The sequence below is a fragment of the Triticum urartu genome, chromosome 7, assembly GCF_003073215.2.
Source record: "Triticum urartu cultivar G1812 chromosome 7, Tu2.1, whole genome shotgun sequence".
Lineage (NCBI taxonomy): Eukaryota > Viridiplantae > Streptophyta > Magnoliopsida > Poales > Poaceae > Triticum > Triticum urartu.
Genome location: NC_053028.1, coordinates 646,818,441 through 646,844,842, shown reverse-complemented (window position 1 = coordinate 646,844,842; position 26,402 = coordinate 646,818,441). Strand labels below are relative to the sequence as shown.

Sequence of the window (26,402 nt, the reverse complement as noted above, 5' to 3'; positions counted from 1 at the left end):
TAAGTCCTCGGATATCAAGATGTGGACTTCCTACGGTCCTTGTCATTGGCACAATATAAATCTGTATAGCCCTTCAATACAAGTTACATTAGATTGATCTCAAATGGGATCATTGTATTGAAAATCAAAAGAGAGAGAGAGAGAGAGAGAGAGAGAAAGCCATCTAGCCACTATTATGGACGCGTAGGTCCTAAAGGAACTACTCAAACATCATCATGGAGGCAACAAGGTTGATGAATGATTGCCTCCACGATTGTTTCCCCTCCGGCAAAGCACCAGAAAAGGCCTCCAGATGGGATCGCTTCGAAACAGAGGCTTGCGGCGGCAGAAGAATTATTTCGGGTCTCACCCCTAGGGTTTTGGAATATATAGAAATTTATTGCCAAGAGATTAGGGCAAACGGATCATCAAGGGGCCCACAAGCTTCCAAGGCGCGCCACCTGGGCTTGTGGTTCCCTTGTGTGTCTTTTGGTCTCTCCCCAAAGCTTCTACGGTCTCTCATGTTCTGCAAAAAATCACCGTAATGTTTCATCGTGTTTGCACTTTGGTGGGCATGGTTTTTCTGTGAAACAAAAAACATGCAAAAATAGGAACTGGCACTGGGCATTAAGTTCGTAGTTTGTCCATTAAAATAATATAAATGACATATACAACATACAAAAGTGATAATGTAATAGCATGAAACAATCAAAAATTATAGATACATTGGGGACGTATCAAGAGCTCTTGTAAATAAGATAATTAAACTATTTTGCCACCTGCTAGAACGGCATTTAGTGAAAACCTAGCTTCTTATCAATATTTTATTTGAAAAAGGACATTTCCATTCAGTCGATATATCAAGGTGATACAACTACATTGAGCGAATGCCCGACCTCTGCATAACACGATGCACACAACCAACATGTCTCTTAAACTAAGCAAAATATTATTTTTCCAATAAAGGTTGCAACTCTTAAACTAAGGAAAAGATGGGAATAAAAATGTTTGAAAACACATATCGAGGGTCATGCATGCTATCCATAAATTCACAAAATTAGATGATACCCCTCATCTTTTTGTGGGAATGTTTTGCATTACATTTCAGTGATATTTGGTTGTAGGAAACATGAACCATTGGTATGATAATATGAGAGCTAAAACTGAAAATACATTTGATTTAATATATTTGTTTATAGTATACTCATAAAATATTTATAAGATATTAGTTACATAAATGAATGAAATTCACTTGCATGTTCTCATATTGAGGTGGGCCTTTTCTTATAAATGGTTGCATGTTTCAAGTGGACTTTTTTCCATGCAAGTTGCATGCTGAGGTGGCATTCTTACAAGCTGAGATACACAGGTTAGGGGCACTAGCTATTTGTGATTTTGATGCTTAGAAGTAAAACATCATAACATGTGAGGTAAGTTCAAATGTCTTAGGGGCTACTTAGTATGCCAATATGTCTTTGCACATATAAATTCACTTGTTTTCATTGGTCAAATATGTATTTGATGTATTTTATTTTATATTTAGCGTTCATAAGGTAATATACTTCTCAAATTTTGGTGCTCGAAGCCCTATGGAAAACAAGAAATTCATTTCCTTTTTCCCATTCATTACATGATTTCTGTATAATATTGTAAAATTCTTCCTCATATTAGGGCATCTTCTACGTCGACCCTCAAACCACCTATAAGAGTCCGGACCGCGCAATACGGACATGTTGTGCCATCCAACATGGTCCTGCATCGGTTCGCAGGGTGGGCCGGACGCACTTTCTCCCGCAAACCGGAGACAAACATGGGGAGGGGGGTTTGCGGGCGTCCGGACAGCATCCACGCTCGCTTCAGACCACCCTGGCCCGCCCAAAACCATCCTCCCTCGCCCGGACGTGTTCCTGCCCGGCACCAACTTCCTGCATTCATGCCGCTGTAGAGAGGTCGCTCCACATTGAAGTCGGCCCAGAGCGGACGTGACATCTCACTGGCTCTAGCATTGAAGCGGTGTACCGGACGAGTGCGCCTGTTGCACGCCCGGCTGAACACGCCTCCTCGCAGCATTCAAATGTCCCCATTAGACCCGTGTGTGTGCAGGGAAACCTACTCCAGCCACACATCCGTTCACAAGTGGGTCGGCATGAAACACAACCCCACTCCCCATCTCCTCCGTCAACCCGCTATCTAAATGAGGCCAGACGCCGGCCAAGAATGGCATCACAACCCCGCTCCCATCTCCTAGTAGCACCATTTTCCCCACACTGTACATGGCGTCCAGCGAGCAGGAACAGCAGTTCTCCGTCATAAAATCCGGCTGGGTAGTCCATCGAGCCTGCCAGATAAGAGTCAGGCAACTCGCTATTCCACCCCCCCCCCTCGCCTACCCCAACGGCAATCCAATGAGTGACTCCATGTGACCGAACGTGCACATAATTTTACCTTTTTTAATTAAAATATCTTCAAAATGTAAATGTTTTCATCCAGTTTGTATGAAATCTATTGTATTTGCATAAATTTCATCCAGTTTGTTGATAAAGTGTTTGAAATATATGTGGGCAGCGTTGGATGACAATCTCCGGCATCAGTGTCCGCGGAAAGATGCGGGAGAAAATTTGCAGGTCGGCGTTGGAGATACCCTTACCGGTCATCTTACTACTTAAGTTAGCGTACGCGTGGCATAAATTGTAAATGTACGAATGCACGAGAGGTGTGGTTGACAATCTTGAAAGGTTGCATGTGTAAGATAGTTGTGGATCATTATGAGTTAACTAGAGTCTATGTCAAAAATCAAAGAGGTGTATCATGACTAGAATCAATGGCAGATGCTACCTCTTGAGCACTGCGTTGGTTTTCCCCGAAGAGGAAGGGATGATGCAGCAAAGTAGCGTAAGTATTCCCATCAGTTTTGAGAACCAAGGTATCAATCCAGTAGGAGGCTACGCACGAGTCCATCGTACCTGCAAAAAACAAATAAATCCTCGCAACCAACGCGATAAGGGGTTGCCAATCCCTACACGGCCACTTACGAGAGTGAGATCTGATAGATACGATAAGATAAATTTTTTGGTATTTTTATGATAAAGATGAAAAGTAAAATAAAAGAAAAATAAAAAGCAAAGGAAATTACTAAGTATTAGAAGATTAATATGATGAAGATAGACCCGGGGGCCATAGATTTCACTAGTGGCTTCTCTCAAGAGCATAGGTATTCTACGGTGGGTGAACGAATTACTTTTGAGCAATTGACAGAATTGAGCATAGTTATGAGAATATCTAGGTATGATCATGTATATAGGCATCATGTCCGAGACAAGTAGACCGACTCCTTCCTGCATCTACTACTATTACTCCACTCATCGACCGCTATCCAGCATGCATCTAGAGTATTAAGTTCATGAAAACAGAGTAACGCCTTAAGCAAGATGACATGATGTAGAGGGATAAACTCATGCAATATGATGAAAACCCCATCTTCTTATCCTCGATGGCAACAATACAATACGTGCCTTGCTGCCCCTACTATCAGTGGGAAAGGACACCGCAAGATTGAACCCAAAGCTAAGCACTTCTCCCATTGCAAGAAAGATCAATCTAGTAGGCCAAACCAAACTGATAATTCGAAGAGACTTGCAAAGATAACCAATCATACATAAAAGAATTCAGAGAAGATTCAAATATTATTCATAGATAGACTTGATCATAAACCCACCATTCATCGATCTCAACAAACACACCGCAAAAAGAAGATTACATCGAATAGTTCTCCATAAGAGAGGGGGAGAACATTGTATTGAGATCCAAAAAGAGAGAAGAAGCCATCTAGCTAATAACTATGGACCCGTAGGTCTGAGGTGAACTACTCACACTTCATCGGAGGGGCTATGGTGATGACGTGAAGCCCTCGGTGGTCGATGCCCCCTCCGGCGGAGCTCCGGAACAGGCCCCAAGATGGGATCTCGTGGATACAAAAAGTTGCGGCGGTGGAATTAGGGTTTTGGCTCCGTATCTGATCGTTTGGGGGTACGTAGGTATATATAGGAGGAAGGAGTACGTCGGTGGAGCAACAGGGGGCCCACGAGGGTGGAGGGCGCGCCTGGGGGGGTAGGCGCGCCCCCCTACCTCGTGGCCTCCTCTTTTGTTTCTTGACGTAGGGTCCAAGTCTCCTGGGTCGTGTTCTTTGAGAAAATCACGTTCCCGAAGGTTTCATTCCGTTTGGACTCTATTTGATATTCCTTTTCTCCGAAACCCTAAAACAAGCAAAAACAGCAATTCTGGGCTGGGCGTCCGGTTAATAGGTTAGTCCCAAAATAATATAAAAGTTGATAATAAAGCCCAATAATGTTCAAAACAATAGATAATATAGCATGGAGCAATCAAAAATTATAGATACATCGGAGACGTATCAAACCAACACAACTAGACGTAGGTTTTACCTTCATCGTAAGGCGAACTAGTATAAAAACTCTCGTGTCCTTTGTCCGATTAACCCCTTTAAGCTTCCTAGTTGCGATGGCCCTACGACTAAGTCCTTCACTAGGACATCTGCCGTGACAATTCCACGACAGTTGGCGCCCACCGTGGGGCCAGCGCACGGTGGATTTGAGTTCTTGAAGGGCAACTTCGAAGGGCTCAAGGGATACTGTGGGCCGGATGACCAAGAGTCGTCGCGGCAAGCTCTACATCGACGACGAAGGCTGGGGCCCCGAGGCCAGCTCAATCGAGTACGGGTACCGGGTCCCCTTCGGCGGAATTCATGTCTTCATCGGCCAGATCGGCGAGTCGGGCCCTGAGCCGGACGTCCACACCAACCTTGTCGAAACGGCTCAGCGCGCGAGGACCACCCGTGTTCAATCTGTCGTGAAGCATGTTTTCGTAGGCTGCGTCCACAGCGGTGAATACTCTGAAGGATCGGTGGATGGCGGTGAGACGGCCGTCTGTTCTGACGATACATCATGAACAGGCGAGACATACTCTTTGTATCAGCTGCATGATGGCATGCTCGGGGGCTGTTCTGATGGCAGCAGTATTCCGGACCCCCTTGAGCCGCCGAATTGGGCCGGAGTCTTCATGGCAGGAACACAGCCCGGGCAGAACTCCATAGCAGCAGCGGCAACAACTACCGGGTCGGCCACAGCCGGGTCAGGAGACCCTGTGCGCCCCCCGGCTCAGATTCTAATGGACCTCATGGATAAACTGACGACTCTGTTGACTGCCGTGGAAGTGCCGGCGGATAAGGCCCAGCATGACGCAGAGGTGGCACGCGTACGTGAAGAGATGGTACAAGCTAAAGAAAATTTAGCAGCAGAGGAGGTCAGGATGGCAGCGGCGCGGGCGGCTTTGGACGTTCGTGCTCAACAGCTTCAAGCGGAGACTTTCCGGCTCTCGGTGGATCTGAACGCGTCAAACGAGGTTATGAGAAGAAGGCATCAGAAAACTCAGTCACGTCTACCTCTGACGCTCGATCCTAGGAACTTTTTTCATACACCCGGGGCTAGGGCAAGCAACCCGCCGGAGGCAAATCGGATCACGATGCCCGGGGCACCGGTTCAACCGCGCGCCATGGAACCACCTCGTGTACATACCGCTCTGCCTCATTATGTACCAACACCGCCGGGTCACTTCTCCAATCCCTTGGAAAACCTCATTGCAACGTCGGCTCGTTTGGCGGCTCTCCCGATGGAAGGCGACTCGCCGCCGGCAATCAAAACGCGAAGGGTGAGAGAACTTCTTCAAACAGCTCTGGCACAGCAAGATGCGTACTCCTATAGTCGAGACAGGATCCATTCAACTCCTCGCCCGAGCCCGAGCCCAAGCTACAGTAGGCATATGGACTCAGCTGACATGTCAAGCAATGCTCAACGCCGCAACCGGCCGCACAGGCATGAGCCGATACAGGCTGGAGCCCTTAACTTGGCGGATCAGGAGAGGATCCGACAAGAGGCTGAGCGAGCAGTTCAACTGGCAGCGGAGCAGGCGGCTCATCAAACTTTTCCGGCTTATCCAGCAACCTCGGTTGAGGCAGGAGTGGCCACAAGAACCTGAGGTGTCCCTTGCCTGGTGCCGGCCATACGTAATGAGCGTTTGCCAATGGACTTCAAGGGCCTCGTAAGGTGCCTAATTACACGGCCGACTTGCAGCCTGGGGCTTGGATTGAGAGTTATGAGATGGCTATGGAGTTGTTGGAGGTCAGCGACGCGGCAATGGCCAAGTATTTCACTATGATGTTGGATGGAACAGCTCGTACTTGGTTGAAGGGGTTGCCACCCAATTCTATCGGCTCATGGGCGGAGTTGAAGGCCCGGTTCATTCAGAACTTCAAAGACACATGTAAACAACCCATGTCGATTGTGGACTTGACTAATTGTAAACAAGAGGACGGTGAATCTACAACCCATTGGGTGCGCCGGGTCAAGGAGATAATACATTCATCTGATAAGATGGATGCCGGCTCAGCAGTTTTGATGTTGGAGAAAAACTGCCGTTTTGAACCTCTGAAGCAGAAATTGGGGCGGCTCAAGCGTGACTGCAATGACATGGGCCAGTTGATGGCGTCTCTCGTCAAGTATGCTGATTCTGATAGTACCGAAGACCCGGTGTCTGACGAAGAAAAGACAGGGAAGGGAAAGAAGAACGGCAACGGCAAGGGTCACCAGCATAACCTGGCAAATCAAGGAGGTAATAAACGTAAGGGTGATGAATTTGTCGCTAACACCAATGCACAGGGCGGCAATCAACGGCGCAAGGGCAGGCAACCCCCTCGGTCGGGCGGGTCAGATCCCACCCTTGAGCAACTATTGAATGAACCTTGTCCAAGACACGACACCCGGGAGAAGCCAGACACCCACCTGTGGAAGGATTGTACAATCCTGAAGGCGTTTAAAAATTTAAATGCATTTGATGGAGGTCACGGCCCAGGCGGCGGTTCAGGTGGGGGCGGTTTCCATGGCCCGGGCGCCGGTTCAGGTGGAGGAGGATTTCACGGTCAGGGCCATCCAGGTAACCAGGGAGGCTATAATTCACAACCCGGCCAAGGTAATCAGCAGCAACAGTCCGGATATCAGAGCAACCCAAAACAGTTGAATAGTGGGCAATACCATGTGTTCACCACTAGCTTATGTAAGAGGGACCAGAAGCTTTCACAAGAGAGGCTAAACCCTAGAAGCTAGCTTATGGTATGATTGTTGTGTATGAATGTGTTGTCCTACGGACTAAAACCCTCCGGTTTATATAGACACCGGATAGGGTTAGGGTTACATAGAGTCGGTTACAATGGTAGGAGATCTACATATCCGTATCGCCAAGCTTGCCTTCCACACCAAGGAAAGTCCCTTCCGGACACGGGACGAAGTCTTCAATCTTGTATCTTCATAGTCCAGGAGTCCGGCTGAAGGTATAGTCCGGCCATCCGGACACCCCCTAATCCAGGACTCCCTCAGTAGCCCCTGAACCAGGCTTCAATGACGACGAGTCCGGCGCGCAGATTGTCTTCGGCATTGCAAGGCGGGTTCCTCCTCCAAGTACTTCATAGAAGATTTTGAACACAAAGATAGTGTCCGGCTCTGCAAAATAAGTTTCCACATATTGCCATAGAGAGAATAATATTTACACAAATCTAATCTGCTGACGTATTCCGTAGTGTGACATCGCACCACGGCCAAGCCTTTATTCGAATCATTTTATTGTCCCACCTCAGCGTGTTATGCGAGGCGGTTTTCTTGGCACGTCTTGTCGAAGCAGAGATCGTGTCCCCTTATTCCGGGATTCTCATCAATACGGGCGTGGGTAACTTAACCATGCCATTGATTATGGCACTTGGGGATAAGCGAGTTTTACCAGGCTGGTGAGGACACATAGTTGCGTCCACCCATATAAGGGGATAAGGATCCACCTTTTCACCTACGCTTCTTCCTCCCTTGCCTATCCATTCCTTGCGCACTGAGCTCCAGCGCCAAGTTCCGCACTCCCCACCTCAACCTTCTCAGTCATGTTCCGGAGCGGGAGGCAAGTGGGATGGTCTCCTCCGTCACGGAGGGACACATCAAAAAAACTGAGGAGGCCGGATACTTGTCTAACGACATTGCGCACCGGCTTCCCGAAGAGGGGCAGCTCATCCCCACCCCTGGGCCCCATGAGAGGGTGGTGTTCCTCCCCCATTTCCTGCGTGGACTGGGTTTCCCTCTCCACCCATTTGTCCGGGGGCTCATGTTCTACTATGGCCTGGATTTCCACGATCTGGCCCCGAACTTCGTCCTCAACATCTCTGCGTTTATCGTCGTGTGCGAGGCTTTCCTCTGCATCCGTCCCCATTTCGGCCTATGGCTCAAGACTTTCAATGTCAAGCCAAAGGTGGTGCGCGGCAACCAAGCGGAATGCGGAGGCGCCATGGTGGGCAAGATGCCCAACGTCCTATGGCTCGAGGGCTCCTTCGTGGAGACCCTAAAGGGGTGGCAATCGGGGTGGTTTTACATCACCGAGCCGCGCGACCCTGAATGGGTCGCAGCCCCCGAGTTCCGATCCGGACCCCCTACGCGGCTCACCTCCTGGAAAGAGACGGGCCTGTTGTGGGGTAAAAAGGAGAGCTGACCGGACTCCAAACATGCGTCCAAACCCTGGTGGACAAGAAGCTCAAACTTGTCAACGTAGTCTAGGTTATGCTCATCCGCCGGATCCTCCCGTGTCAACAACGGGCTTTCAACCTGTGGGAGTTCGACCCGGCGCAGCACCGAACTCTGAGCAGGCTCTTCAACACGACGTACGAAGATGCCTGGAAGGTGCTTTTCAAGGGCGTCGAGGCCCCCGCATCCGCTACCGAGGATCGCGGATTCAGCACGCAGCGTCACTCTAGTGCGGTAAGCTGTTTTCACCTTTTACAGGGTATTATTTTTTCATAGTTTGACTCCATGCGGGATCTAAGCTCCCTTACCTTTGACAGGATTGGCAGGAGACATCCGGATAGATCAACTGTCCGGCTCCTTTGCCCGAAGGCCCAGCGGATGCTCATTTGGCGAAGCTGCTGGTTCCGGCACCCCATGTGGTGCCAGAGAAGAAGGCCAAGAAGAAGCCACGGACTCGAAAGAGTGCCCGGCGCCCGGAGGTGTCGGATCATCATCGACGAATCAAGACGCACTCTCCTGTGAAGACGAGGAGGAGAAGAAGAGACCTCTCCCCCTCCAGCGGGGGGAGAGAAGAAAAGGAAGGCAGCCCCAACTGGGCTGATGTGTCCCTCCTAACGGAAACATCCACTGCACCGCTCACCCAGGGACTTAGAAGAGGCCAAGTAGTAGCGTGGACCGTCGGAGCTCGAGGGCGGTGGAATACCCTGAGTCTCGGTCGCATGACTACCCACCATCCGCAAGAATGGCATAGGCCAAAAAGGAGGCAAGGAGAGGGCGTAGAGGGGTCCGACTCCGGGAGCGCTCCAATGTCCCTTATATGGCGTCTGGCAGCACCATCGTAACTCAGTTGTTCCCGTCCACCGGTCTACCGCCTAGTATTCTGTATTCGCGTTAAATCGCGCTGCTTCCCCAACGCGGCCTTTCCTTATGTCGAGTATGTATACTAAATGCCGTCCCGGCGTTCCATCGCCGTATTGATCCGGGATCCGACCTCGACAGCGCTGCGTCAGCGTCGTGGATCTTTCTCTCGACGGACTCGTTCGGGATGTGAATTCCGCCTTTTACAAGATGTGCCAAGAAACCGCCTCGTAACTGTAATACGCTCTGCCCTGGTCGAGACAGTAGAACATTCCATATGACTTGGCCGTGGTGTGTGTCATGCATACGAATACGCAGCAGATTAGATTTGTGTAAATATTATTCTCTCTATGGAAATATGTGGAAACTTATTTTGCAGAGACGGACACTATCTTTGTGTTCAAAATCTTCTATGAAGTACTTGGAGGAGGAACCCGCCTTGCAATGCCGAAGACAATCTGCGTGCCGGACTCGTCGTCATTGAAGCCTGGTTCAGGGGCTACTGAGGGAGTCCTGGATTAGGGGGTGTCCGGATGGCCGGACTATACCTTCAGCCGGACTCCTGGACTATGAAGATACAAGATTGAAGACTTTGTCCCGTGTCCGGAAGGGACTTTCCTTGGTGTGGAAGGCAAGCTTGGCGATACGGATATGTAGATCTCCTACCATTGTACCGACTCTATGTAACCCTAACCCTATCCGGTGTCTATATAAACCGGAGGGTTTTAGTCCGTAGGACAACACATTCATACACAACAATCATACCATAAGCTAGCTTCTAGGGTTTAGCCTCTCTTGTGAAGCTTCTGGTCCCTCTTACATAAGCTAGTGGTGAACACATGGTATTGCCCACTATTCAACTGTTTTGGGTTGCTCTGATATCCGGACTGTTGCTGCTGATTACCTTGGCCGGGTTGTGAATTATAGCCTCCCTGGTTACCTGGATGGCCCTGACCGTGAAATCCTCCTCCACCTGAACCGGCGCCCGGGCCATGGAAACCGCCCCCACCTGAACCGCCGCCTGGGCCGTGACCTCCATCAAATGCATTTAAATTTTTAAACGCCTTCAGGATTGTACAATCCTTCCACAGGTGGGTGTCTGGCTTCTCCCGGGTGTCGTGTCTTGGACAAGGTTCATTCAATAGTTGCTCAAGGGTGGGATCTGACCCGCCCGACCGAGGGGGTTGCCTGCCCTTGCGCCGTTGATTGCCGCCCTGTGCATTGGTGTTAGCGACAAATTCATCACCCTTACGTTTATTACCTCCTTGATTTGCCAGGTTATGCTGGTGACCCTTGCCGTTGCCGTTCTTCTTTCCCTTCCCTGTCTTTTCTTCGTCAGACACCGGGTCTTCGGTACTATCAGAATCAGCATACTTGACGAGAGACGCCATCAACTGGCCCATGTCATTGCAGTCACGCTTGAGCCGCCCCAATTTCTGCTTCAGAGGTTCAAAACGGCAGTTTTTCTCCAACATCAAAACTGCTGAGCCGGCATCCATCTTATCAGATGAATGTATTATCTCCTTGACCCGGCGCACCCAATGGGTTGTAGATTCACCGTCCTCTTGTTTACAATTAGTCAAGTCCACAATCGACATGGGTTGTTTACATGTGTCTTTGAAGTTCTGAATGAACCGGGCCTTCAACTCCGCCCATGAGCCGATAGAATTGGGTGGCAACCCCTTCAACCAAGTACGAGCTGTTCCATCCAACATCATAGTGAAATACTTGGCCATTGCCGCGTCGCTGACCTCCAACAACTCCATAGCCATCTCATAACTCTCAATCCAAGCCCCAGGCTGCAAGTCGGCCGTGTAATTAGGCACCTTACGAGGCCCTTGAAGTCCATTGGCAAACGCTCATTACGTATGGCCGGCACCAGGCAAGGGACACCTCAGGTTCTTGTGGCCACTCCTGCCTCAACCGAGGTTGCTGGATAAGCCGGAAAAGTTTGATGAGCCGCCTGCTCCGCTGCCAGTTGAACTGCTCGCTCAGCCTCTTGTCGGATCCTCTCCTGATCCGCCAAGTTAAGGGCTCCAGCCTGTATCGGCTCATGCCTGTGCGGCCGGTTGCGGCGTTGAGCATTGCTTGACATGTCAGCTGAGTCCATATGCCTACTGTAGCTTGGGCTCGGGCTCGGGCGAGGAGTTGAATGGATCCTGTCTCGACTATAGGAGTACGCATCTTGCTGTGCCAGAGCTGTTTGAAGAAGTTCTCTCACCCTTCGCGTTTTGATTGCCGGCGGCGAGTCGCCTTCCATCGGGAGAGCCGCCAAACGAGCCGACGTTGCAATGAGGTTTTCCAAGGGATTGGAGAAGTGACCCGGCGGTGTTGGTACATAATGAGGCAGAGCGGTATGTACACGAGGTGGTTCCATGGCGCGCGGTTGAACCGGTGCCCCGGGCATCGTGATCCGATTTGCCTCCGGCGGGTTGCTTGCCCTAGCCCCGGGTGTATGAAAAAAGTTCCTAGGATCGAGCGTCAGAGGTAGACGTGACTGAGTTTTCTGATGCCTTCTTCTCATAACCTCGTTTGACGCGTTCAGATCCACCGAGAGCCGGAAAGTCTCCGCTTGAAGCTGTTGAGCACGAACGTCCAAAGCCGCCCGCGCCGCTGCCATCCTGACCTCCTCTGCTGCTAAATTTTCTTTAGCTTGTACCATCTCTTCACGTACGCGTGCCACCTCTGCGTCATGCTGGGCCTTATCCGCCGGCACTTCCACGGCAGTCAACAGAGTCGTCAGTTTATCCATGAGGTCCATTAGAATCTGAGCCGGGGGGCGCACAGGGTCTCCTGACCCGGCTGTGGCCGACCCGGTAGTTGTTGCCGCTGCTGCTATGGAGTTCTGCCCGGGCTGTGTTCCTGCCATGAAGACTCCGGCCCAATTCGGCGGCTCAAGGGGGTCCGGAATACTGCTGCCATCAGAACAGCCCCCGAGCATGCCATCATGCAGCTGATACAAAGAGTATGTCTCGCCTGTTCATGATGTATCGTCAGAACAGACGGCCGTCTCACCGCCATCCACCGATCCTTCAGAGTATTCACCGCTGTGGACGCAGCCTACGAAAACATGCTTCACGACAGATTGAACACGGGTGGTCCTCGCGCGCTGAGCCGTTTCGACAAGGTTGGTGTGGACGTCCGGCTCAGGGCCCGACTCGCCGATCTGGCCGATGAAGACATGAATTCCGCCGAAGGGGACCCGGTACCCGTACTCGATTGAGCTGGCCTCGGGGCCCCAGCCTTCGTCGTCGATGTAGAGCTTGCCGCGACGACTCTTGGTCATCCGGCCCACAACGTATCCCTTGAGCCCTTCGAAGTTGCCCTTCAAGAACTCAAATCCACCGTGCGCTGGCCCCACGGTGGGCGCCAAGTGTCGTGGAATTGTCACGGCAGATGTCCTAGCAGAAGGACTTAGTCGTAGGGCCATCGCAACTAGGAAGCTTAAAGGGGTTAATCGGGACAAAGGACACGAGAGGTTTTATACTAGTTCGGCCCCTTACGATGAAGGTAAAAGCCTATGTCTAGTTGTGTTGGTATTGCTGGGGTTTCGATCACCAAGAGGCTAATTCGCCGGCTTGGTTATCGATCTCTTGTTTCTTTCCCTAAGCCACCACCGGGTCGTCCCCTTATATACACGGGTTGACGCCTGGTGGCTTACAGAGTCCCGGCCGTCTCATAAAACGTGTCCGACTCGGCGACTTCTTTTACATGCCTTTCCTTACAAGTCTTTCCTTACATACGACGATTTACAATATTGGGCTTTAGGCCACCTCCGGGCCTTTAGGCCTTCTATAAGGTTTAATAAACTATCACCTTGAGTGTTTACTGGGCTTCCTTCGTGACCCGCAATTGGGGCTGACCCGGCCCCTATTGGGCGGGTCATAACTGATAGTTATATCCCCAACAGCCCCGCTAACCAAAACCCAGGAGAAGGGACGGGCTACCTCCACCCACACCGCACCGCCAAGCACCAACCGCCGCCGTTGAAGCCGTTGCAGACGTGTCACCGGCCAGTGCACCACCCCTGGCCGCTCATAGCCACCCGAGCCCATGGGATCAAGCCCCCACGAGCGGATCCACCCACAGCCGCCAGCTCGCACCATCTACAGCCCGCATCACCCGTCGCCGCTGGGATCTAGATCCAGGCGCTGCCCGGTCTAAAGGCCCGACTGCTGCTAGCACGCCCCACGCCCCCACCAGGGAAGAACACGCAACCGCCCTGCCGCCGAGCCCCACGCCCAGCCCTGCGCCCCTGTTGGCCAGCAGCAGTACGCGCCGCCACTACTGAGCGAGGAGCCGCCACCCACACTAGTTGGGCTTTGCCCGGCGGCGCGCCCAGGCGGTGGCAGGGGGAGGAGGCCGGGATGAGGGGAGAGCTAGAGAGAGAGAGGCCCGTCTAGTAGCCTCGTGGGGCGGTACACAGGAGTAGGAGGGGGTCGGGAGGTAGATTGTTGCCTATGTTGGTTGTGTGCCGTTGGAAATGTCACCAATGTACATGTGTCGATCTGTGTACGGTGTACCATTTCAGTTTATAGCTTTTTTCCGACTTCTGAGTGTAATACAGCCCAGTTTAGCTAAATGACAGTCGACTGATTTTCTAATTGGGGCAAGTCAATTTTTGAGAGTTCGTCGGAGTTCGCCGGAGAGAAGGAAGGAGAAGGAAGGGGCTCACCGGTGGGCTACCCCATTATCTATCTCAGGGTTTAGGATGGGGTCGGTGGTGCACTTCGGCGGAGAAAAAAAATCCAAACGCGGGTGGGGCTAGAGGGATGGCTGGGGGCGGCGGCTAGATCAGTGGTGGGGGATGGTTCCGGGGAGGGGGTGGGGGGTCAGCGAGGCGGTCACGGGCAGCGGTGGTCAGCGGTTCGGTCGGCGGCATGTTTGATGGTCTGGGAAGAAGAAGAAGGTCCATACGCCGTACAATCTTCATCCAACGGTCCACACCAGTTGACTAACCCTAACTAAAAAACCAGTCGATTAACGTGTAGCCGCACCCAATGCAGCCTAGTACCGGGTGGCTGCTTTTGGTTGGAATCCTGGAACTGTAATATCATATCACGCTGGTTTCATTGTGAGAAAATGGAACCAGGGAGGCTGCCACCGTATTCATCATCTGAGAAAAAGGGAAGTGAAACAAAACCGATGTATGCATGGTTGTGTTTGTTCGAGCGTTTCTTTTTAGTGTTGCGGTTCGTGTTTATTCGAGCGTTCGATCCCCTGTTCAATGCGGAGCCAGGAACGCACGCACGCATTAATCCTTTCGGCAGTTTCGGCCGTTCGTCGGGTCGAGGCGAATGTATATAAACCGGTCGAGCAAGTCGCGTTGTGCATCTACGAACGCGTCTCCGTCTCAATCAGTGTGATCTCGAGCTATCGACTGACCACCGACAGTTTCCAGGCGCCGGTCGGAGGGGAAACCGATGGCTCGCGCCGTCCTGGTCGCCGCGCTCGTCCTCTGCGCCGCCGCCGCCCTGGCGCACGCCGGCCGCGTCATACCAGAGGAGGAGCGGGTGTCCCGCGGCCTCGAGGCGTCGTCGTGGCTGCAGCCGCCGGCCGAGGCTCCGTCGCCGTACGCCGGCGGCGTAGAACTGAGAGGCCGCGGTAGCACCGGAGGCTACGGCAACGTCGTCGTGGACGTGCTGTGGTTCGTGATCAAGTGGGCCAACGACGCCTACGCCGCCGCCGGCAGACGCAAGCTCCAATGAAGCCGGCGGCCGGCGTTCGTCCTAGCTGCGTCCGTCGCGCTCTCTGGTCACCTCCTCTGTCCCTAGAACGGAGTAAGAACGTAATAACGCTGCACGCATATAATGCGTACGTCCATGTCATCTGTCGGTGGAGATTCAACAATAAGAGGATGATACTTCCCACTCTGTTCCCGCTCTGGTTTATCTAGTTTGCTCACGAAGTCCTGCACTTTGTAGTACGTTGTGACCATGAGATGAGATGTTGTTCGTGCAGTCTTCTGAAATTTCACCCCGCTTACGCAAGAGAGCTTCTCACGATGAGTCGATGACGCGCTTCTCTCTGTTCCTCCTGTTCTGCGATGCAGGTTACACATGCACAGTGCTTAGGTTGGGCTTTATGTCTGGGCCTAATTGGCCAGCATGGATCGATAAAGACCACCTCGCAGCTGCAGTTCTCTCGTTGGAGACTTCGTCGAGACTGCTTCGTGGTCGTGGTAGGGACGGACTCCGCAACCGCCTCTCCTGCCGGTACGTTCAGGTGTATCCTTTCTCCCATCCCATGTATAAATTCCCCACAGGCATCGACCCCCTTGCAGCCAATCCACTCGCCCGCTGATTCCGATCGAGAAAATCCGCCGCCGCAACACAGCGATCGATCTTTAATTATTAGCTCGCGCGACCCGTCCCGTCCGTCAAGGTATGCGCGCGCCACCGATTCCCTGTTCGTTCATGTTGTGAGATTGATTTAGGTGTTTTTCTTGATGCGGCCAACGCGATTAGATAATGAGATTCGTGTCGATCGCTCTACCGTGTCGACCTAAGATTTTGTTTCTATGCTGATAGATTGATTGAAAGATAATCGAGTTTTTGTTGAGGACGAGCGAGTGCATCTCGATCAATCATACTCGTGTAGATTTCAATCAAATGCCCGTGGGGGCTCATCTAGGGCTCAAGATGGCAACGGGGACGAAACCCATCGGCTTTTGCCTTCCCAAACCCATCCTTACGAGAAAATCGTAAACCCGTCCCATCCCTATCGCCATGCGCGGGGTTAGTTTTCTGCCCGTCCCCTAAACCCATCGAGTTTCGGGGAACCCACAAGAAAATCAAAATATTTAAACAAACATAGTGGCGACAAAGAATAACATTTCAGCAGCAAAACAAGCACATTTCAGCATCATAACTTGAGCAAATTTCAACAAAAAACAATAGTACATGGTTCAACAGATATATAGAGTGTATTTCAGCAGCATGATACCACATTTCAGCAACAAAAATGATCAGATTTCAGCAAGAAAGATGATAAGCCACACATGGTTCAACAAGATGTGCAATTACATAAGTTTTAAAATAGAATTCTTGGTTTGGCCTTCGAACGTTGGGGGGTGGGGGCTCGGTCGCTCAGGCTCGATAGCTTTGGTTTGGGCCGCACCGGATCAGTGCTTGGTAAAAAAAAATGTATTTTGCCGGGTTTACCGGGTTTCGGGTTCGGGGACTGCCGAAACGGGTGCAAACCCACGAAACATGTCGGGTTGTATAATATGTCCAACTATAGCCCCACAGGGATGAAAATACATCCATCCCCGTCCCCTAATAAGGTAAAAACCCGCGGGGACGTGGGTTTCGGGGGTCCATTGCCATCTTGATCTAGGGCTGCTCAATAGATTTGGGCCGGTTAGTTCTGGGCCTGCTGTTTATTGCGGCATCAGATATTGATCCACGATCTGGCTTTATAATGGACCCTTCTTGCAAAGATCTGCTTAATTTATACTGGAAATAGATCCTAACAGAGATTATTGCCTTTTCACTTTTGCTATGCGGTTGTTATTTGTTTTTTTGTTAATTCTGAACTGCGGATTTACTATCTGTTACTCCCTTGAACTAAAATGCTCCGTTTGCAATTTTCAGTTATGCATACATATCACATCATTTACATTAGTGCCCTTTGTCTCGTGGCTTTGCTAATCGGTTTAACTATTCATGTAAGCCTCTTCCTTGGTGACTTATCCTGCTTTGTTGTAATTCCCACTTATGCAGATGCAGATCTTCGTGAAGACACTCACCAGCAAGATCATCACGCTTGAGGTCGAGTCCTCTGACACAGTCGACAATGTGAAGGCGATATTCCAGGATAAGGAGGGTATCCCGGTGGACCGGCAGCGCCTCATCTTTGCTCGCAAGCAGCTTGAGGATGGTCGGACACTTGGTGATTACAATATACAGAAGGAGTCCACCCTCCACCTGGTGCTCAGGCTCAGGGCTGATATGCATTTCTTTGTGATGACACTCACTGGCAAGATCATCATGTTTGATCTGTTCTCTGACACAATTGATAATGCAAGGCGAAGATCCAGGATAAGGAGGGTGTCCCGCCGGACCAGCAGGGCCTCATCTTTGTTGGCAAGCAACTGGAAGATGGCCGGACCCTGGCCGAATATAACATCCAGAAGGAGTCGACACTCTACCTTGTGCTGAGGCTTATGCAAATCTTCATGAAGACCCTCACCAGCAAGACAATCACCCTTGAGGTTGAGTCTTTTGACACGATTGACAATGTCAAAGCGAAGATCAGGGACAAGGAGTGCATCCTGCCAGACCAGCAGTGGTTGATATTTGCCCGCAAGCAACTTGAGGACCATCACCTTGGAGGTGGAATCGTCGGACACCATTGACAACGTGAAGGCGAATACCCAAGACAAGGAAGGACAGCTCGATGACGGACGCACCCTTGCTGATTACAACATTCAGAAGGAGTCTACACTCCACTTGGTGCTCCGTCTTCGTGGTGGACAGCGAATTTCTTTGGGCTCCTGAAAATTTGGTTCGCATGTCTGTTGAGCCTAGTGGCCTCTTCTTTCGTCAACGTCGTCTTTTGTTACGTGAAGTTTGTGTCATGTGTCGTTTCTGCACCTCTTTATCCGTGTGCAATTTGTGAGAACATCTGGTGCTGCCTTTGAGCAGATGCTTGGTCTATGTTATGAATAAGTTGACCTCAGTCCTCTTGATATTTGATGACCTGTGTTGTGTTGGTCCTGTGGTCGTTTTTGCTATCAAAGATCGTAACTTCAGATTTGGCATTTCCACGTTTGCTGGTCAGTTCCAAACATCTAATTTATGAATAGGTGTACCCTGAATTCTTCTTGATACGTGAACATCATCATAGATGTTCAGGTCGTGGCGTTTCCAGTCTGCCACTGAACTTGCCTGTGTTGTTGTTTGCAGGTCTAGCGATGCACACCGGCGTGATTTCATCTGAAACTAAATAAGTTGGGTGATTGTTGTATTGGCCGATGTTCAGATCGTCTATATAAAGCCGCTGTTCAGCGAAATCTGCAGATTGCAGGTTTCCTTTTCCCGCACTAGGGCATCAACACTGCCCATCAAAACGAACTCCCAAAACATTCGTGGACGCTTTCTCAAAATAGGCTCACACCCTGCTTTATACATAATGCAAACATCATAGTACACGGCGAAACATTACAAGGTAATGAGAAGACCCTCTTACAAAGCAGATCTTTGTGTAAGGCACTCACCGCCAAGACCATCATTACAACCCCCCCGACCAGCAGCGGCTGATCTAGTGCCGTTACTGAGAATCTTTATTCCTGTGCCACCTGTGAGAACATTAATAAGTGAACCTGAATCTTAATTCTTGTTAACCTGAAATGTTCTTATCCTGTGATCACGCTTGTGCTGGTCCTGTGATAGTTTTTGCTCATCATAGATATTTAGAACATCAGATTATAGTGCCGGTGCGCCCTGGCGTTCCACTCAACCTTGCTGTTCTCTTCTTGCTTGCCGGTCTGGTCCCAAACGTCTGATGCATTCATTTTTGTATGTTCTGCCATGTTCAGAAGGTAGATTCAGAGCAGCTGTTTAGTGGATAGTGTAGGTTTCCACCTGCAGACTGCCGCCGATTTGCAGCCGCTTTTTCTCTTCGTTCCTCCTGTTCTGCGACGCAAGTTTTTTCCCCTCTTGTTCCGAGTCATTTTTTTCCAAGTGTTTTTTTAGAATCTTTCTGAGTCTGTTATGCGGTGCAAGTTACAGATGCACACTGCTTAGAGCATCTCTAGTAGACTCCTTAAAAGCGGTTAAGGCATTTACAATTTCGGTCGACAAAATGGTCGCTAGCAGATCCCGTAATGTTTTTAAGGGGCACCGAGACTCCATACCTCATATGTACAGATTGAAAGACAATATACAGTTCGACCCGTAAACGGTCAAACCTCGTCGGAGCAGATGCACTGCCGCGGAACTGGCTAGAATCAAAACGAAACTCGCCGTAATCCGTCGCCGCATGTCGGAATTTTGTTGCTGCCGGTCCAAATTGTGGCCGGCTCGACCTTCACCGCCAAGGCGAGGCCGGCCACCGGCGGGGTGGAGCAGGCTGTCGGTGACCCAACTCAATGTGGGGTGGCGTCGGAGAAGGGCGAGAGAGGCGTAGCCGGGGCGGGCATGGCCGGGGTGGAGCGCGGCGGCGGCGGGCGTGGCCGGGGCGTGCATGGCCGCTGCTAGACGGGCGGAGGAGAGTGGCATCCGGGGGTGGGCATGGCCGAGGCATCGTGCGGTCGAGGGGAGCGCGGCCGGCACGGTTGCTTGCTGTATTGTTCCAGATACCGTTCGTAATATGGTATATGTTCTTTTCGGCCCAGTTTTGGATCATAAAAACGGTTTAAAGGGCCCTTTAAACGTGTTTCCAAGGGTTGGCTTTTAAGGGATCTATTAAAGATGCTTTTAGGGCTCCCGTATGGTGATTCGTATATGACGCTTAGGTTGAAAGCTATCGACATAGCGCCCCCCCCCCCCCCCCCCCCCCCCCCCCCCCCCCGCGCTGGAATTTCTACGGGCCGGCCCATTAAATTCGAGATTACCCCCAACCGGTTTTGGGAAGATTCTAGGGCGTTCCCTGAGCCGGTTTTTTGTGTTTTTTCTTTTAGTTTTTATTTCTTAGTTTTTTTATTTTTCTGTATTCCATTAGTTTTTTTTCTTTTCTTTTCATTTATCGTCTTTTCTTTTCTTTTCTTTTTTGTTTTTATTTTTCTTCTTTACTTTTTCACCCTTTTTTCACGAACTTTCTTTTCAAATCCACAGACATGTTTTTTGTTCATTGAATTCAAAAAAATGTTCCTCGAACTTAAATTTTGTTCATCGGGATTTAATTTTTTCCATCAAAATCCTAAATGCATTCACCATAATCAATTTCTATTCATTGTTTAAAAATATGTTCATAAAATTCGAGATTTGTTCATTTATTTCAAAACAAATTCATCAAATTCAAAATTTGTTCATCCATGTTTTTTCAAAAAAATTGTTCATCTAACTGAAAAATGTTCACCATATTCAAAATTTGTTCAAAATAATTTTTAAAAATGTTCATCAATATCCAAATTCACTAGCATGTTTTTGAAATAACAAACATTTTTTGAAATCACGGGCATTTTTTAAAATGCATGAACATTATTCAAATTTAATGACATTTTTTGGCTCCATGAACTTTTTTAAAATTCTCATCAATTTTTGAATTTGGAAAAGTTTTTAAATCTCAAATTATTTAAAAAACAAAAAACAGAAACGAAATAAGACAACTATGGGGCTTCCCGCTGCTACTCATGGGTTGGCCCAAAGTGGGCGCGCGGGGGCAGCGGTGGGTGCGCCCACGTGCTGCGCTATATAGGAGGGGAAATTCCTACCCAAATTCTTCCTGGCGCACGCGCATCATCTGGGTGAAACGGGCGGACAGTCTTGCATGCATCTGTGTGTTAATTTTTTTTGTCTTTTAATGCATGTGGTTGTTAGTATTAAATGTGAACACGCTGATTACCTCATTCCGAAAAGAATAGATTCACGCATATTTATTTTGAAGTTTAAGTTTTTTTTAAAGTCATATCTTTCAAACCGTTTGTCGGAATTCAGATCCGTTTTCACTGCTGGAACTCTTGCGACGAGATCTTTGAAACTAGATCCCGCATGGGTATATTTCGACGAAATTTTTTAGATACCAACTTTGATGCTATATGATGCAACTTTATTATTGTATTGTGCAACTTTAGTACTACATCGTGCAACTTTTTCCAAAACTATTTTTTGGATATGCATGATTCAACTTCCTATGAGATTGAAATCTAGCAACCACGACCATTTTGTTGTGCAACTAGTCTACTGTCCCGACCAACTACCTAGTAGTCAATGTGCATCCCTCCTTCGTACTCGTGGATGTCTAATTTTTCACTGTTCGCGCACCCTACCCCCACCTCCCCCTGCAAGCGATATGTGCAACTTAGTCTATTGTTCAAGCCAACTGTCTATTAGTCAATATGTAACTCATTGCCATCCCTATTTGTGGACATGTATTTTCAATTGGCGGGGCGATAAATAGAGTTGCACGTCATCTGCTAGGTAGTTGGCCATGGCAACATATGAAGTAGCACATCTCACAGGCAGAGACAGTTGAATGGTGAAAAAATGGCATTCATGAGGGCACTGAAAAGTTGCATATAAACAGAGTGCTAAAGCTACAAATCTCACTAGCGAGGGTGGTTTGGGTCGGGTGCTAGCAGGGAAACTACACATTCATGGGGGTACGAGAGAAAGTTGCACATCACTGTTAGACAGTTGGTTGTGGCAGTATCCCAAGTTGCACATCACTGTTAGGCTGCTGGCCGATGCAGCAAACAGTGAAACACATCCACGGGCGGAGGAAATGTGCACATCAACTACTATGCAGTTGGCCCTGTGCAACAGACGAAGTTGCACATCTCACTAGAAGGATGTAGTTTGCGGGTGGAGGTACTGTTGGGGATATTACTATCAGCTGAGACCCACCCAGGAGGGGCCTGGTCAGCCCCAATGGCGGGTTACGCAAGAAGCCCAGTAAACATCCAAGATTGTAGTTTATTAAGTATTATAGAAGGCCCAATGGCCTGAAGGTGGTTTAAGGCCTGATATTATGAACCGCCATATGTAAGGAAAGACTTGTAAAGAAAGGCATGTAAAGAAAGTCACCGAGCCGGACACGATTATGAGCCGGCCGGGACTCTGTAGGCCACCAGGTGTCAACCCATGTATATAAGGGGACGACCCGGTGGCGGCTTAGGGAGGAGAGAACAAATTGATAACCAAGCCGGCGAGTTGAGCCTCTCGGAGATCAAAACCCTAGCAATACCAAACCCAACTAGACGTAGGCTTTTACCTTCATCGTAAGGGGCCGAACTAGTATAAAAACTCTCTTGTGTCCTTTGTCCCGATTAACCCCTTTAAGCTTCCTAGTGCGATGGCCCTACGACTAAGTCCTTGCTCTAGGACATCTGCCGTGACAATTCCACGACAGTTGGCGCCACCATGGGGCCAGCGCATGGTGGATTTGAGTTCTTGAAGGGCAGCTTCGAAGGGCTCAAGGGATACGCTGTGGGCCGGATGACCAAGAGTCATCGCGGCAAGCTCTACATCGACGACGAAGGCTGGGGTCCCCGAGGCCGGCTCAATCGAGTACGGATACCGGGTCCCCTTCGGTGGAATTCACGTTTTCATCGGCCGGATCGGCGAGTCGGGCCCTGAGCCGGACGTCCACACCAACCTCATCGAAACGGCTCAGCGTGCAAGGACCGCCCGTGTTCAATCTGTCGTGAAGCATGCCTTCGTAGGCTGCATCCACGGCGGTGAATACTCTGAAGGATCGGTGGAGGGCGGTGAGACGCCCGTCTGTTCTGACACTGCATCATCAACGGGCGAGACATACTCTTTGTACCAGCTACAAGACGGCATGCTCGGGGGCTGTTCCGATGGCAGCAGTATTCCGGACCCCCTTGAGCCGCCGAATTGGGCCGGAGTCTTCATGGCAGGGGCACAGCCCGGGCAGAATTCTACCGCAGCGGCAGCAGCGGCTACCGGGTCGGCTGCACCCGGGTCAGGAGACCCCGCGCGCCCTCCGGCTCAGATTCTAATGGATCTCATGGATAAACTGACAACTCTGTTAACCGCCATGGTAGAGCCGGCGGATAAAGCCCAGCACGACGCAGAGGTGGCACGTGTGCGTGAGGAGATGGTGCAAGCTAAGGAAAATCTAGCCGCAGAGGAAACCCGGATGGCGGCAGAACGAGCGGCTTTGGATGCTCGTGCTCAACAACTTCAAGCGGAGACTTTCCGGCTCTTGATGGACCTTAACGCATCAAACAAAGCCATGAGGAGGAGGCATCAAAAAACTCAATCACGTCTGCCTCTGACGCTTGATCCGAGGAACTTGTTCCATACACCCGGGGCCGGGGGGAGCAACCCGCCGGAGGCAAACCGGATCACGACACCCGGAGCACTGGTTCAACCACGTTCCACAGAGCCACCTCGTATAATTACCGCTCCACCTCATTACGTGCCAACACCGCCAGGTCACTTCTCCAACCCTTTGGAAAACCTCATCGCAGCATCGGCTCATTTGGCGGCTCTCCCAATGGAAGGCGACTCACCAGCAGCAACTGAAACACGGAGGGTCAGAGAACTTCTTCAAACGTCTCTGGCGAAGTGCTACGTCTTGAGCTTGCGTTGGTTTCCCCGAAGATGAAGGGATGATGCAGCAGAGTAGCGTAAGTATTTCCCTCAGTTTTGAGAACCAAGGTATCAATCCAGTAGGAGGCCACGCTCAAGTCCCTCGTACCTGCACAAAACGATAGCTACTCGCAACCAACGCGATTAGGAGTTGTCAATCCCTTCACGGTCACTTACGAGAGTGAGATCTGATGGATATAATATTTTTGGTATTTTTGGTATAAAGATGCAAAGAGAAAAGTAAAGGCAAAGTAAAAAAGCAAAGCAAGATTAAAGTGATGGAGATTGATATGATGAGAATAGACCCGGGGGCCATAGGTTTCACTAGTGGCTTCTATCAAGAGCATAAGTATTCTACGGTGGGTGAACAAATTACTGTTGAGCAATTGACAGAATTGAGCATAGTTATGAGAATATCTAGGCATGATCATGTATATAGGCATCACGTCCGTGACAAGTAGACCGAAACGATTCTGCATCTACTACTATTACTCCACTCATCAACCGCTATCCAGCATGCATCTAGAGTATTAAGTTAAAAACAGAGTAACGCCTTAAGCAAGATGACATGATGTAGAGAGATAAATTCATGCAATATGAAATAAACCCCATCTTGTTATCCTCGATGGCAACGATGCAATACGTGCCTTGCTGCCCCTTCTATCACTGGGAAAGGACACCGCAAGATCGAACCCAAAGCTAAGCACTTCTCCCATGGCAAGAACTACCAATCTAGTTGGCCAAACCAAATGGATAATTCGAAGAGACTTGCAAAGATAACCAATCATACATAAAAGAATTCAGAGAAGATTCAAATAATATTCATAGATAGACTTGATCATAAACCCACAATTCATCGGTCTCAACAAACACACCGCAAAAAGAAGATTACATCGAATAGATCTCCACAAGAGAGGGGGAGAACTTTGTATTGAGATTCAAAGAGAGAGAAGAAGCCATCTAGCTACTAACTATGGACCCGAAGGTCTGAGGTAAACTACTCACACTTCATCGGAGAGGCTATGATGATGTAGAAGCCCTCCGTGATGACGGCCCTCTCCGGCGGAGCTCCAGAACAGGCCCCAAGATGGGATCTCGTGGATACAGAAAGTTGCGGCGGTGGAATTAGGTTTTTGGCTCCTGTTCTAATCGTTTGGGGGTACGTATGTATATATAGGAGGAAGGAGTACGTCGGTGGAGCATCGAGGGGCCCATGAGGCAGGGGGCGCGCCCTAGGGGGGGCGCCCCCCACCATCGTGACATCCTCTTTGACTCCTTGGAGTAGGGTCCAAGTCTCCTGGATCACGTTCGGTGAGAAAATCACGTTCCTGAAGGTTTTATTCTGTTTGGACTCCGTTTGATATTCCGTTTCTTCGAAACACTGAAATAGGCAAAAAAAACAACAATTCTGGGCTGGGCCTCCGGTTAATATATTAGTCCCAAAAATAATATAAAAGTGGAAAATAAAGCCCAATATAGTCCAAAACAGTAGATAATATAGCATGGAGCAATCAAAAATTATAGATACGTTGGAGACGTATCAGGCATCCCCAAGCTTAATTCCCGCTCGTCCTCGAGTAGGTAAATGATAAAAAGAGAATTTTTGATGCGGAGTGCTACTTGGCATAATTTCAATGCAAATCTTCTTAATTGTGATATGAATATTCAGATTAGAAAGATTCAATACAAAAGTTTATATTGACATAAAAATAATAATACTTCAAGCATACTGACAAAGCAATTATGTCTTCTCAAAATAACATGGCTAAAAAAGTTATCCCTACAAAATCATATAGTCTGGCTATGCTCTATCTTCACCACACAAAGTATTTAAATCATGCACAACCCCGATGACAAGCCAAGCAATTGTTTCATACTCTAACTTTTTCAAAACTTTTTCAATCTTCACACAATACATGAGCGTGAGCCATGGATATAGCACTATAGGTGGAATGGAATGGTGGTTGTGGAGAAGACAAAAAGGAGGGGAAGATAGTCTCACATCAACTAGGCGTATCAACGGGCTATGGAGATGCCCATCAATAGATATCAATGTGAGTGAGTAGGGATTGCCATGCAACGGATGCACTAGAGCTATGAGTATATGAAAGCTCAAAAAGAAACTAAGTGGGTGTGCATCCAACTTGCTTGCTCATGAAGACCTAGGGCAATTTGAGGATGCCCATCATTGGAATATACAAGCCAAGTTCTATAATGTAAAACTCCCACTAGTATATTAAAGTGATAACATGAGAGACTCTCTACTATGAAGATCATGGTGCTACTTTGAAGCACAAGTGTGGTAAAAGGATAGTAGCATTGCCCCTTTTTATTTACTTTCTCTTTTTTTGGGGCCTTCTATTTTTTCTTTGGCCTTTCTCTCTTTTTTTGGGGGGACAATGCTCTATTAAATGATGATCATCACACTTTTATTTATTTACAACTCAATGATTACAACTCGATTCTAAAACAAAGTATGACTCTATATGGATGCCTCCGGCGGTGTACCGGGATATGCAATGAATCAAGAGTGACAAGTATGAAAAAATTATGAACGGTGGCTTTGCCACAAATACTATGTCAACTACATGATCATGCTAAGCAATATGACAATGATGAATGTCTCATGATGAACTAAATGATGGAAAGTTGCATGGCAATATATCTCGGAATGGCTATGGAAATGCCATAATAGGTAGGTATGGTGGCTGTTTTGAGGAAG

At 49.2% G+C, this 26,402-nt stretch overlaps 1 pseudogene; it reads left to right on the top strand.

The window, feature by feature from the left end:
• The first annotated feature begins 17,176 nt into the window (after nucleotides 1–17,176).
• On the top strand, nucleotides 17,177–18,134 carry LOC125525331 (annotated as a pseudogene).
• The last annotated feature ends 8,268 nt before the right edge of the window (nucleotides 18,135–26,402 follow it).